The sequence below is a fragment of the Calonectris borealis genome, chromosome W (genome assembly GCF_964195595.1).
Source record: "Calonectris borealis chromosome W, bCalBor7.hap1.2, whole genome shotgun sequence".
Lineage (NCBI taxonomy): Eukaryota > Metazoa > Chordata > Aves > Procellariiformes > Procellariidae > Calonectris > Calonectris borealis.
Window position 1 is genome coordinate 37,943,318 of NC_134351.1, and position 15,609 is coordinate 37,958,926.

General features: G+C 47.0%; 1 protein-coding gene across 3 annotated transcripts in view; it reads right to left on the bottom strand.

Moving 5' to 3' along the window:
• LOC142074679 (Golgi phosphoprotein 3-like) overlaps window positions 1-15,609 on the bottom strand; it is an 84,631-nt gene that overhangs the window by 45,135 nt on the left and 23,887 nt on the right. The window contains exon 2 of one of the 3 annotated variants that reach the window (XM_075135458.1): window positions 7,979-8,049. The exons of the other annotated variants lie outside the window; for them this stretch is intronic. The gene's annotated coding sequence lies outside the window, so the exon portion shown is untranslated. The remainder of the gene's footprint in view (window positions 1-7,978; window positions 8,050-15,609) is intronic. 3 annotated transcript variants of the gene reach the window in all.

Below are 15,609 nucleotides of genomic sequence, written 5' to 3' on the forward strand. Positions count from 1 at the left end.
AACTCAGCTCTTTGTTTTAACAAGCAGAGAGCCCAAAAGAGAAAATTACTCTTGTACATATGCTCTCACTGTAGGAAAAGCTTGAGTAAGAGATAGCAAGTCCTTAGAGCACTGACTCGGGAACAAGATCTACTTACATTAGAGAACTGGCAAAATCATGATCCTCAGCTCTAAGTCCTCCCTGCTGCATGGACAACTGCTTGCTTTTGAAGCAAGCAAAGAGAAGTTTCAAGGTAAATTAACATCAGTTTTAGTTCACCTTAACAAAGCATGTGTTATAAGCTGTAGCAGGCAGCCAGCTGCTTCAGTTCAGCCACCAAGGCAGCTAGTATTGACAAACGTATTTGTTAAAGAAGAGGAGGTTCCTTGAAGCATCAGCAGGGAATCAGAGCAGAGAGGAAAGCAACTCAGGACAGGGTAAAGGAGAGTTGAGCTTGAGTTGACTGTAAAACTGAAAGCAAAAAAAGGTTAGTAATAAAAAGGCAAGAGTAGAAACATCTAAGGTTGGAAATCAATACAGATCGTTCATGAACACGAAAGAGGAATTCGCCAAGCAACAGGGAAATGAGAAGAAATAGAGAAGACCAGGGGCCAAAGTCAAGAGAGAAAAAAGCTGAAACAGCAAATTGTTTGGAAGTACAGAAAGGTAGGGGGGAAAAAAAGCCAAAGGTTACTACTCATCAGCATTTCTTTCCCTATTCTTTTCTGCTGTCTTAGGAACCAGCTTTTTTCTCACTGTTTCTACAGAAGCTCTTTCTCCCCTTGAGTCAGAAGGCATTTCTTACCATCAGCTTTTCACAGGCTTCGTGCTGCTGCTTTGTAGGCAGGAAAAAACAAGACTCAATGGGAGGAAATTCCAGATCTTATTCAGAGATTAACACGGGCAGTAGCTCTGACCATGCTTCTTCCCCATCCAAAGATCCTCCCCTCCTACCCAAGAAGGCCACCTCTTACACACACCTGAAATCATATTTTATATTTGACACTTACAAAGCACTTGACAGGAAATGAGAAGCTAAGTAATTAAACTGTTGCATACATTAAGCATTACCACAGAATAAATTAGTTACTTTTTCAAGAAATTTGTACTTCTCTGAATCTGGAAACCCCCTTCCATATAGAAAAATAGATGGACACAATAGGGGAAACTAGGACGTAACAGGCTTTGACTACCCAAAGTGCCTGAAGCCCAGTTTAGGCAGAACTGAGTCTTTGATCTTAAAGTTCTGTTTCCCAAACTGGTGAAGACCAGAGCCTCAGGAAAAATTGGAAATTACTTAGAAAATGAAAAAAATTCCTTTAAGTATTGCATGCATGTGATACACAGTAACCATTTGCAGCTCATAGCTTGAAAGGGTGCTTTATTTTGTTTCGGTACAGATTCAGTCCAGTTCACAGAGAACATGTTAGTTAATACATATCTTCACTTTGTAGGAGAAATGGGCATGAACACATGAGCACTCAGTCACCAGCCTTTTATAGCCAATTTATGCAACTTTTGCCTCTAAAGCATCATGTATGGCACACAGGTTTCACTAACATCCCATATAGGAGCACTGTAACATCATCTCTAGAAACACAGGAGGATGTAAATCTCAAGGACTGTAAAATTAGATATGTACTGCTTGTAGATTTATCTTTCAGAGTCACGTTTTTGACATTAACTTGAAAGTTTGTTTTAAAAGAATGAGTCCCTGAATAATATATGTTCTTCCTTGAGGCACAGGTTCAAGTTCAGGCTATGATAGCAATCTTCACTTTAAGCAGCCATTGAGAGCTGAGGACTCAGAGCACCCAAAACTGTCTTAAAACCAGGTCTCTGTGAGCTGCAGTAGCAGCTAATAGGAAGAAGGGTACCTGAATCTCAGCAGAACAAAGCAGCCTGCCATGTTTAATCATTTTATTGGAACCTGAAATAGCAACGAAGGCAAGGATGTTTGCTAAATCACTCCCTGTTAACCTACCAAACTTACCTTCATTGTTAGATATAAGGTCTGGTAGCACTCATAGAATCATTAAGGTTGGAAAAGACCTCTAAGATCATCCAGTCCAACCGTCAACCCAACACCACCATACCCACTACACCATGTCCCTAAGCGCCACATCTACACGTCTTTTAAATACTTCCAGGGATGGTGACTCCACCACTTCCCTGGGCAGCCTGTTCCAAGGCCTCACCACTCTTTCAGTAAAGAAATTTCTCCTAATGTCCAATCTAAACCTCCCTTGGCGCAACTTGAGGCCATTTCCTCTCGTCCTATCGCTAGTTACTTGGGAGAAGAGACCAACACCCACCTCGCTACAACCTCCTTTCAGGTAGTTGTAGAGCGCGATGAGGTCTCCCCTCAGCCTCCTTTCCTCCAGGCTAAACAACCCCAGTTCCCTCAGCCACTCCACATAGGACTTGTGCTCCAGACCCTTCACCAGCTTCGTTGCCCTTCTCTGGACACACTCCAGCACCTCCATGTCCTTCTTGTAGTGAGGGGCCCAAAACAGAACACAGGATTCGAGGTGCGGCCTCACCAGGGCCGAGTACAGGGGCACGATCACCTCCCTGCTCCTGCTGGCCACACTATTTCTGATACAAGCAAGGATGCCATTGGCCCTCTTGGCCACCTGGGCACGCTGCCAGCTCATGTTCAGCCGGCTGTCAACCAGCACCCCCAGGTCCTTTTCCTCTGGGCAGCTTTCCAGCCACTCTTCCCCAAGCCTGTAGCGTTGCCTGGGGTTGTTGTGGCCGAAGTGCAGGACCCGGCACTTGGCCTTGTTGAACCTCATACAGTTGGCCTCGGCCCATCGATCCAGCCTGTCCAGGTCCCTCTGCAGAGCCTTCCTACCCTTGAGCAGATCAACACTCCTGCCCAGCTTGGTGTCATCTGCAAACTTACTGAGGGAGCACTCGATCCCCTCATCCAGATCATTGATAAAGATATTGAACAAGACCAGCCCCAAAACTGAGCCCTGGGGAACACCGCTCGTGACCGGCCGCCAACTGGATTTAACTCCATTCACCACAACTCTCTGGGCTTGGCCATCCAGCCAGTTTTTTACCCAGCGAAGAGTGTACCTGTCTAGGCCGTGAGCCGCCAGCTTCTCTAGGAGAATGCTGTGGGAGACAGTGTCAAAGGCCTTACTGAAGTCCAGGTAGACCACATCCACAGCCTTTCCCTCATCCACTAGGCAGGTCACCTGCTCATAGAAGGAGATCAGGTTGGTCAAGCAGGACCTGCCTTCCATGAACCCGTGCTGGCTGGGCCTGATCCCCTGGTTGTCCCAGACATGGCTTGTGAGCGCCCTCAAAACAAACCGCTCCATGATCTTCCCCGGCACCGAGGTCAGGCTGACCGGCCTGTAGTTCCCCGGATCCTCCTTCCGACCCTTCTTGTAGATGGGCGTCACATTGGCAAGCCTCCAGTCGTCCAGGACCTCCCCTGTTAACCAGGACTGCTGGTAAATGATGGAGAGTGCCTCGGCAAGCTCCTCCACCAGCTCCCTCAGTACCCTCGGGTGGATCCCATCCGGCCCCATAGACTTGTGAGCGTCCAGGTGGCGTAGCAGGTCGTTAACTGCTTCCTCTTGGATTATGGGGGGTTTATCCTGCTCGCCGTCCCTGTCTTCCAGCTCAGGGGGCTGAGTACCCTGAAGATAACTGCTCTGACTATTAAAGACTGAGGCAAAGAAGGCATTAAGTACCTCAGCCTTATCCTCGTCCTTGGTGGCAACATTCCCCCCCGCATCCAATAAAGGATGGAGATTCTCCTTGGCTCTGCATTTTTTGTTGTCTCTCACGACAGTGGCCAGGTTGAGTTCTAGCCGGGCTTTTGCCTTTCTAATTTCCACTCTGCACGACCTAATGAGATCCCTGTACTCTTCTTGAGTTGCCTGCCCCTTCTTCCACAAGTGGTAAACTCTCCTTTTTTTCCTGAGTCCCAGCCAGAGCTCCCTATTCAGCCAGGCCGGTCGTCTTCCCCGCCCGTTCTTCTTGCGGCACATGGGGACAGCCCGCTCCTGCGCCTTTAAGACTTCCTTCTTGAAGAACGTCCAGCCTTCCTGGACCCCTTTGCCCTTCAGGACTGTCTCCCAAGGGACCCTCTCGACCAGTGTCCTGAGCAGGCCAAAGTCCACCCTCCGGAAGTCCATGGTAGCGGTTTTGCTGGCCCCCCTCCTTACTTCACCAAGTATCGAGAATTCTACCATTTCATGGTCGCTAAGCCCAAGCCGGCCTCCGACCACCACATCTCCCATCAGTCCTTCTCGTGATGGCCCTGGTTCATTTTCATCCCTTACTAAATGAGCTGATTTTCTTGTGCATTTTCTTTTTTGTATAGGGGCGACTGATACCGGCATGGGTTGGTTCTCTGTTGCAGGGGGCGGAGTAGCCGCCGTGCCTGCCGTGGGGGGTGGGGTAGCTGCAGGGCCTGGTTTTTTGTCATCAGATCCAGAGACCTTTTCTTCCCCTTGAGGGTTCTGAATAGCGTTGAACAGGGCTTGGTAGGCATGGGCCAGGCCCCAGCACATTGCAGCGATTTGTGTCTCCCTAGATTGGCCAGGGTGACAGCGTGCTTTCTCCAAATATTCTACTAATTTTTCAGGATTCTGCACTTGCTCAGGGGTGAAGTTCCAGAACACTAGGGGTGCCCACCGTCCTAGGCATTTACCCATGCTATCCCACTCACCTTGCCACTCATAACTATCCAGCCTTGGGGCAGATCTCTGGATGACATTCTTAAATTGCTTACTAACCTTGGACAAAACCAAAACAATATTCCCAAGGGATACCAATAGATGTATCTTAACTACCCAGGGATGTTCAAGGTACTGGCAAGTTATTTTAACGAAGGAGAAAACATCATAGAGGAAGGTAGTGAAGGGGCCATCCTGTATTTCCTCCATAAAAAAACCTCTCAGAGGAAGCGGTATAATTGCTAATGGTCTCCATGAGGTGGTACCCGAAATACAGAAACGGCTTCAGTACAAATCCCAAATCTGAAATAACCCCCAATGCCAGTGTTTTAATAACAAATCTCCCAGGCAAAACATCACTAATCACTGCAGAGCACAGCAGACTACAAAAAACAACACCAATCTTTAACAGGCAAAGCAAAAACAAGAGCATGGTGCAGGTCAGATAAATTAATATCGAGAACAGATGAATCTATATTGTGTCCAGCAACTGTTAACAGATATAAATTCCTTAATACGCTCTAGTTAATCTGTTGTTATCTCAACCCTTCGCTGCACCATGTTGGGCAACAAAAAGGACTGTCGTGGTTTAACCATAGCCAGCAATTAAACACCACGCAGCCGCTCGCTCACCCCCCGCCTCCGGTAGGATGGGGGAGAGAATTGGGAGGGCACAAGTAGGAAAACTCGCGGGTTGAGATAAAAACAGTTTAATAATTGAAATAAAACAAAGTAGAACAGTAATAATAATAATAACAACAATAACAACAACAACAACAACAATATAGAATATACAAAGCAGGCGATGCACAATGCAACTGCTCACCACCCGCCAACCGATGCCCAGCCCATCCACAGAGCTGCTAATCCCCCCCTCCCGGACCACTCCTCCTAGTTTACATACTGAGCATAACATCATACGGTATTGAATACCCTGTTGGCCACTTGGGTTAGCTGTCCTGGCTATGCTCCCTCCCAGTTTCTCCTGCACCTGGCAGAGGATGGGAATCTGACAAGTCCTTGACTTAGTGTAAACACTACTTAACAACAACTGAAGCATCAACGTGCCGTCAACATTCCTCTCATACCAAACCCAAACCACAGCACCACACCATCTACTAGAAAGAAAATTAACTGTATCTCAGCCGAAACAGGACACCAAAATCCATGTTCATTACACCATTTCTCTCCCACCACCTCTTGTAGCATTTACTCACTTTCTCCTCTTCCCATGCCCCTTACCCAATTCCCAAGCTCACACATGTCTTCCTGTTCAGTTATCCATTAATCACTTGAAACCCTCACTTATTAAATATTGTCCATCTCCTAACGATGGCCCTGTGCCTCAGTGTTACCCAACCCATCTTATCTTCCACTTCCTGCTTTTACCTTGCCTCTTCAGCTGCACTTCCCCACGATCTAACTGTGACACTCTCTCTCTCCTACTGCAGCCCCCTTCCCCACCTCATCTTATCGTGACATGTAATACATTAACTTTTCACTTCCAGGTTTATAAAGATCTGAATTCCTGTGACCCTCGTGGATTTCCTTAGACCTGTTCACACAAATGGTGCGGACAAGATAGCAAATTATGTACACTATATATGGTGAGCAGCCATCTTATTCTTGTCTCTGCTCCAAGACAGGGGGGAGGGGGGAGAGCTGCATGATTATATTAGCATACTGTTGTGGTTTAACCCTAGCCAGCAACTAAAGACCACACAGCCGCTCGCTCACACCCCCTGCCTCCAGTCGGATGGGGGAGAGAATTGGGAGGGCACAAGTAGGAAAACTCACGGGTTGAAATAAAAACAGTTTAATTGAAATTAATTCAATTGAATTAATTGAAATAAAACGAAGTAGAACAGTAATAACACTAATGATAACAACAATAATAGAATATACAAAGCAGGCAATGCACAATGCAACCGCCGACCGACGCCCCGCGTGTCCCGAGCCGCAAGAGCCCCCCCTTCCCGGACCACACCTCCTAATTATATACTGAGCATGACATCACATGGCATGGAATACCCCATTGGCCAGCTGGGTCAGCCACCCCAGCTATGCTCCCCCCACCAGCTTCCCGTGCACCTGGCAGATCATGGGGTGCGAAAAGTCCCCGGTGCAAGCACCAGCCAGCAACAACCAAAGCATCAATTGGCTATCAATGCTCCTCTCATACTAAACCCAAAACACAGCACCCCCCAGCTACTAGAAAGAAAGTTAACTCTATCCCAGCTGAAACCAGGACACATACGTACAAGCAAGTAAGCCTTACCAATACGCTGGGTCTAGTTTTCCTGAGCTAAGCACAAGCTCTTGCAGTTTCTTCCTACTTACTGTAGGAATACCCCAGCTCAGATCTGCATACAAAACAGTGTAAACATATACTAGGACCCAGTCTCCTACAGATGCTGGCATGCAGAGTGCAACAAGAGGCAGGGTTCATACACATAGCCCGCAGGAAAGGAAGGGACAGAGACCCGAAGTGGAAACTCCCTACCTATGTCCCTTAAAACTTTAACTTACATTATTCCCTAACAATGTCCTTTCCCAGTTTGCCTCCAAGATCCCCGACTCTCAAACTTCACTAAGTTATACTTAAAACATAATAGGGTCCTAGGACTTGCAAAAAAGCATTTATAAGGATTGCTAAAAATTATGAGAACTCCTGCATAGACAAAGAACTAATGTCATTCAACAGCTCAAACATTATCACGCCAGCTGTGAAAAACCTAGTGGGATCATCTATTTATGCTATAATAAAACCATAGCAAGATGGGCAAACTATATATAGAGAACACACATACACATTAGCTCTGACAACACCATAGCATTCTGAATTTGGTGGCTATTCAAATATTTTGTTGAAGCACTCAGTACTAAGTATTACGGAATAAGAGCTATTGCAGAAGTATTAAAGTACACTTCTACAGAACACACTGATTTCCAATTCTTCAAGACACTCAAAATTTAAATTTCTGGATATTTAAAAACCATAAGTTACTCAAGAGATTTCATAAATCAAAGATTATTTGTAAAAATGTTTTTTTAAAAGACAGATAAGACAACACTTTCTCCATCTCTGATCCCAAAAGGCACTTCAGTAATGACCACTATAACTTACTAAGTATGTAAACAATCAGAATGAGAAGATTCTAACATGACCAGATCGTCTGAAGGTATTTGGCAAAGATCAGTGCCAAGTGTGTTAGCAATTTCTACACAATCGATGCTGCTTTAAGAACTTGCACGAAACTTCAAAATCATTTCACTTAAGCACAAAACAGCCAACCTTCATGGAGCAGTCATTCAGTTGCCTCTTACATTGTTCTACTTAGCTTCCAGGCAATTGTCAAGCTAGTTCTATTTTAACAAAAAAAAAAAAAAAAAAAAAGTGCATTAAAGCCACCCAGCAGTAGCAGTGCAAAAACTACAATTAAATTGCAGATGCCGTTTCACATTTATAGACATTACACACCTCAAAATACTGACTGAGAAAGTCTCTTTAATGGATTACAGAGTGAAGGTTAAAAAAAATACTTCCTTCATAAAAATGAGGACAAAATACTTATATGAGACCATGTAATGTTTTACTTCAGAATACTTTCTTTGTTTTACCCGTAAGAGTTACTAAAAATCTCTTCCCACTACAGAAATATACATTCTAATTTTCAGTTAACTCCTAATAGGAGAGCAGCAGTTCTACTATACCTGGCACAGACCAGAAAAGGGTGGGGAAGAGTGAAAAATCCGTTAAAATCTCTGATTCAAAAGAAAGGAAAAGAAAAGAAGCACTTGCAGAGTTCCAACCCTGAGGCTTCAAGATACACACAGTAATAAAAAAAATTGATGTGTTTAACTTACTTGGTTAAGGCCACCTGTTTACAGAACCTTATACAGCACAACATAGACTGTGGCTGCCAATGCATTCCCTGATTGTCGTGGTTTAACCTGGCAGGCAGCCAAAATACCACGCAGCCGCTCACTCACTCCCCCCGCCCCCCCAGCGGGACGGGGAGAGAATCGGAAGGGTAAGAGTGAGAAAAACTCGTGGGTTGAGATAAAGACAGTTTAATAGAACAGAAAAGGGAAAATAATGATAATAAATAATGATAGAATATACAAAATGAGTGATGCACAATGCAATTGCTCACCACCCGCGCTGACCGATAACCAAGTAGCGATCGGTACTTCCTGGATCACGCCTACCATTTATATACTGAGCATGACGTCACATGGTATGGAATACCCCATTAGCCAGCTGGGCTGGCTGTCCTGATTATGTTCCCTCCCATCTTGTGTACCTAGCTCAGTCAGTAGGCACGGGAGCTGTCCTTGGACTAGGAGGGCACTTAGCAACAACTGAAAACATCAGTGTGTTATCAACATTCTTCTCATACTAAATCCAAAACACAGCACTAGGAAGAAATTTAACCCTATCCCAGCCGAAACCAGGACAGTATCCACCCCTTATTCCATACCATTTACGTTATGCTTAGGTCTCACATTTTTCGATACATTTCAATTAATCACCACTATCTTTTATATATATATACATATATAATACATATATATACATATATATACATATAATACATATACATACATATATATACATAAATATATACAAATGTCCATTGAGTTCTTTTAGTCCACAACTTTGGGGTCCATCTGTCATAACAGTCTTTCAGGGCCAGAAGGATGGTGTGTGGTGTTGGGCTGTTGCATCCTAAAGCCACTTCTCATTTTGGTACTGCTGCACTCGTTCAGTTCTATCATCGTTGCACTTTGCTCGGTTTCATCGGAGTTAGTTCATTCTTCATTAATCTGGGTGATTTTCACTGCTATACCATTGATAGCAACCATAGAAATAATGATATACAATATCATATAACAATTGACATCATAAAATTCAGTTCATTGGCTATTTTCACCCAAAATCAAATCCCCTTGAGGTACACACCGGACTTGCCCATCCTTTCGCATCACCCACCAAGTGTACCCAGGTCCTTGAGCAAAAGCAATCCCACGGATGGGTTTTCCCTTGCCAGAGGCAGGAGTAACCCAGACTGTCTTCCCCAGCATATTTCTTATGTGCACGACAGGGACTTTATCTCCATCTACAGTACGTAAGAGTCTGGATTGGGCAGGGCCAGCTCGATTAACAGACCCCCTAGTGTTGACTAACCAGGTGGCTTTTGCTAAATGTGTGTCCCAATGCTTGAATGTCCCACCACCCATTGCCCTCAGTGTTGTCTTTAGAAGCCCGTTGTATCGTTCGATTTTCCCGGAGGCTGGTGCATGGTAGGGGATGTGATAGACCCACTCAATGCCATGCTCTTTGGCCCAGGTGTCTATGAGGGTGTTTCGGAAGTGAGTCCTGTTGTCTGACTCAATTCTTTCTGGGGTGCCATGTCGCCATAGGACTTGCTTTTCAAGGCCCAGGATGGTGTTCCGGGCAGTGGCATGGGGCACAGGGTATGTCTCCAGCCAGCCAGTGGTTGCTTCCACCATGGTGAGCACATAGCGCTTGCCGTGGCGGGTTTGTGGGAGTGTGATATAATCAATCTGCCAGGCCTCCCCATACTTGTATTTCAACCATCGTCCCCCATACCAAAGAGGCTTTACTCTCTTGGCTTGTTTGATTGCAGCACACGTTTCACATTCATGGATAACCTGTGCAATAGCGTCCATGGTTAAGTCCACCCCTCGATCACGAGCCCATCTATATGTTGCATCTCTCCCTTGGTGGCCTGAGGCATCATGGGCCCACCGAGCTATAAATAATTCACCCTTATGTTGCCAGTCCAGATCCACCTGGGCCACTTCAATCTTAGCAGCCTGGTCCACCTGCTGGTTATTTTGATGTTCCTCAGTAGCCCGACTCTTGGGTACGTGAGCATCTACGTGACGTACTTTTACAGTCAGGTTCTTTACTCGGGCAGCAATATCTTGCCACAACGCGGCAGCCCAGATGGGTTTACCTCTGCGCTGCCAGTTGTTCTGCTTCCACTGCTGCAACCACCCCCACAGGGCATTTGCCACCATCCATGAGTCAGTATAGAGATAAAGTACTGGCCATTTTAATCGTTCAGCAATGTCCAAGGCCAGCTGGATGGCTTTTACCTCTGCAAACTGGCTCGATTCACCTTCTCCTTCAGCAGTTTCTGCAACTTGGCGTATAGGACTCCATACAGCAGCTTTCCACCTCCGATGCTTTCCCACAAGGCGACAGGACCCATCAGTGAACAGGGCATATTGCTTCTTATTTTCTGGCAGTTTATTATACAGTGGGGCTTCTTCAGCACATGTCACCTCCTCCTCTGGGGATATTCCAAAATCTTTGCCTTCTGGCCAGTTCGTGATCACCTCCAAGATTCCTGGGCGACTGGGGATTCCTGTTTGGGCCTGTTGTGTGATCAGTGCGACCCACTTACTCCACGTAGCATCGGTTGCATGATGTGTAGAGGGGACACTCCCTTTGAACATCCAGCCCAGCACCGGCAGTCGGGGTGCCAGGAGGAGCTGTGCTTCAGTGCCAACCACTTCCGAAGCAGCTCGAATCCCTTCATATGCTGCCAATATCTCTTTCTCAGTTGGAGTGTAGCGGGCCTCCGATCCTCTGTATCCCCGACTCCAGAACCCTAAGGGTCGACCTCGAGTCTCCCCTGGTGCTTTCTGCCAGAGGCTCCAGGTAGGGCCATTCTCCCCGGCTGCGGTGTAGAGCACATTCTTCACATCTTGTCCTGCCCGGACTGGCCCAAGGGCTACTGCATGAACTATCTCCCGTTTAATTTGTTCAAAGGCTTGTCGTTGCTCAGGGCCCCATTTGAAGTCGTTCTTCTTCCTGGTCACATGATAGAGAGGGCTTACGATCTGACTGTAATTTGGAATATGCATTCTCCAAAAGCCCACAACGCCTAAGAAAGCTTGTGTTTCCCTTTTGCTAGTCGGTGGGGACATGGCTGTTATTTTGTTGATCACATCCATTGGGATCTGACGACGACCATCTTGCCATTTTATTCCTAAAAACTGGATCTCCTTTGCAGGTCCCTTGACCTTACTTTGTTTTATGGCAAAACCGGCCTTCAGAAGGATTTGAATTATTCTCTCCCCTTTCTCAAAATCTTCTTCTGCTGTGTTGCCCCACACGATGATGTCGTCAATGTATTGCAGGTGTTCTGGAGCCTCACCCTGTTCCAGTGTGGTGTGGATCAGTCCATGGCAAATGGTAGGGCTGTGTTTCCACCCCTGGGGCAGTCGGTTCCAGGTGTACTGGACACCCCTCCAAGTGAAAGCAAACTGTGGCCTGCACTCTGCCGCCAAAGGGATGGAGAAGAAGGCATTAGCGATGTCAATGGTGGCGTACCACTTGGCTGCCTTTGACTCCAGTTCGTATTGAAGTTCTAGCATGTCCGGCACGGCAGCACTCAGTGGTGGCGTCACTTCGTTCAGGCCACAGTAGTCTACTGTTAGTCTCCACTCTCCATTGGACTTTCGCACTGGCCATATGGGACTGTTGAAGGGTGAGCGAGTCTTGCTGATCGCTCCTTGGTTCTCCAGTCGACGAATCAGCTCATGGATGGGGATCAGTGAGTCTCGGTTGGTGCGGTATTGCCGCCGGTGCACTGTTGTGGTAGCGATTGGTACCTGTTGTTCTTCAACCCTCAACAACCCCACAACATAAGAGTCCTCTGAGAGACCGGGCAAGGTGGACAGCTGTTTAGTTTCCTCTGTCTCCAAGGCAGCTATACCAAAAGCCCACCGGTACCCTTTTGGGTCCTTGAAATACCCTCTCCTGAGGTAGTCTATGCCAAGGATGCACGGAGCCTCTGGGCCAGTCACAATGGGGTGCTTCTGCCACTCCTTCCCCGTTAGGCTCACTTCGGCCTCCAATACAGTTAACTCTTGGGATCCCCCTGTCACTCCAGAAATACAAATGGGTTCTGCCCCTTTATAGCTTGATGGCATCAGGGTACACTGTGCACCAGTGTCTACGAGAGCCTTATACTCCTGTGGCTCTGATGTGCCAGGCCATCGAATCCACACAGTCCAGTAAACCCGGTTGTCCCTTTCCTCCACCTGGCTGGAGGCAGGGCCCCTCTAGTTCTGGTCATAGTATCCGCTTCTCACTTCTTGCAAACATGAGTCAAGAATTCCTTCATTACAGTCCAAAGTAAGATCAGCCCTTCTACTCTGTCTGGGGAACTGTTCACTGGAAACTGGACCGTCGTGAGACAGGTTTTTCCTGAAAACTGGAGCAGCATTTTTCCTGGGAGAACCCCCTTGTGTGATTGTTTTTCCTTGCAACTCACGTACCCGTGCCTCTAGGGTCAAGGTAGGTTTTCCATCCCACTGCCTCATGTCCTCTCCGTGGTCATGCAGGTAAAACCACAGGGTGCCCCGTGGTGTGTACTTTCGATATCCTCTCTCTTGAGGAGAAAAACGCTGACTCCTAATGGCTGAGATACTGGTCCGTACAGGTGGGGAATAGGACATACCCTCTTCGAGTTGCTGGACCTTTCGGGACAGTTTCTCCACAGCCGAGACAAGGGAGGAGGAGATAGTTTCTTCAAAATCCCGAAGTCTGCTAACCACCTCATCCACCGTTGGTGCTTCTTCCTCTTTCCAGCACAGTACTGCCAACGAACTGGCGTACGATGCTGGTGCACTCCATACCAACTTCCGCCACATCGGTCGCGTGCACTGAACGTCATCTGGATCTTTGGGCGTTTGGTTGTTGTCCAGGTCACTATAAACCACCTCCAGCACGCCTAGTTCTCTCAGGTACTGGATACCTCTCTCCATAGGGGTCCATTTGCCTAGGCGATATATAACATCTTCCTTGAAGGGATACCTTTCCTTCACGCCTGACAGCAGTCGCCTCCAGAGGCTGAGGACCTGTGTCCCTTTTCCAATCGCTTTGTCAATGCCTCCTTCCCTAGCAAGGGATCCCAGCTGTTTGGCTTCCTTCCCCTCTAATTCCAGGCTACTGGCCCCATTATCCCAGCATCGGAGTAGCCAGGTAACAATATGCTCGCCTGGATGACGGCCGAAATCTTTCCACATATCTCGCAGCTCACTCAGGGATAGCGATCGGGTGGTTTCCGTCTCGTTTATGAGTTCTTCCTCTTCCTCCTCCCCTCCTCGTGATGGCCCTGGTCTTTCATCATCCCTTTCTAAACGACCTGATCTCCGCTTCCAAGATTTCCTGTTCTGTACAGGGGCAACGGATACCAGCAAGGGTTGGTCCTCTGGTTCAGCTGCAGTGCCTGTTGCTGGGGTTTGGGTAGCTGCAGTGCTTGTCATGGGGGTTGGAGTAACTGTAGTGCCTGTTGCCGGAGTTTGAGTGGCTGCAGTGCCTGTTGCAGGGGTTGGAGAAGCTACGGTGACTGTTGCCGGGGTTTGAGTAGCCACAGGGGTTGTCATGGGGGTTGGAGTAGCCGCAGTGCCTGTCGTGGGGTTTTGAGTAACAACTGTGTCTGTAGCCGCCCCCGAGACTCGCCGCTCCGCCCGCCCCGATGAGGCACCGCTGCTTGCCCTCCCTCTTTTCTTGTTCCTGAGGGTTGATCTCTGGACAGTATTCCTGAATAGTTGTTTAACCCTAAACAAGGCCTGAACCACATTCAGGAGACATAGCAATATGAACATGCTTGTTTGAGCATCCCAAGGATATTCAAAATTCTCAGGGAATATTGTGGACATCTTTGTGAAGAGGATAGAAGAAAAAGGAGTTTCTGACGATATGGAAGGGAAGATGAACAAGTGGGAGAGAGTGTCCCATCCCGTCTCCCCCTTAAATTCATTCTCCGAGGAGGAACAAGTGCAATTACCAATAATTTCTAAGAGGTGGTTCCCGAGGTACAGTAATGACGGCAGTGCTGAGTACAGATACCAGATTAGACTTACGACCAATGATTTTATCACCTCATAAAACAGCAGCAAAATGATAATCTTGGCCCAGTTCCGACTGATGATAAACAGCACAAAAGGGAACACATACTGCAAGCAAGGTATTACATGACCCAACATTGAGAGCCAGCCCCACAACTTTGACAGCCAATACATCAACATTGTGACCAATCAATATAATGGATGCTTATAACAATTTTGCCTTAACACACTTTGGTCAGATCTATCGTTATCTCAACCCTTCGAGCCCCACGTTGGGCGCCAAAAAGGACTGTCGTGGTTTAACCTGGCAGGCAGCCAAAATACCACGCAGCCGCTCGCTCACTCCCCCCGCCCCCCCAGCGGGACGGGGAGAGAATCGGAAGGGTAAGAGTGAGAAAAACTCGTGGGTTGAGATAAAGACAGTTTAATAGAACAGAAAAGGGAAAATAATGATAATAAATAATGATAGAATATACAAAATGAGTGATGCACAATGCAATTGCTCACCACCCGCGCTGACCGATAACCAAGTAGCGATCGGTACTTCCTGGATCACGCCTACCATTTATATACTGAGCATGACGTCACATGGTATGGAATACCCCATTAGCCAGCTGGGCTGGCTGTCCTGATTATGTTCCCTCCCATCTTGTGTACCTAGCTCAGTCAGTAGGCACGGGAGCTGTCCTTGGACTAGGAGGGCACTTAGCAACAACTGAAAACATCGGTGTGTTATCAACATTCTTCTCATACTAAATCCAAAACACAGCACTAGGAAGAAATTTAACCCTATCCCAGCCGAAACCAGGACACTGATGTAACCCAGTGAGTCTCAAGCTATTATAGATTACTTTGCAGACCACAGAGCCATGGCAAATAGTAAATCAGCTTTCTAAGTCTTTTAAAAAAACCATCATAAAGCCATGTAATAGTCTGTGAAGATAACTGAGGGTTACAATAGCCTGCTCACCATAAAATAAAATATTTATTTTAGCAACAACAGGCCCCTCAGGCCCATCCTCAGATCCA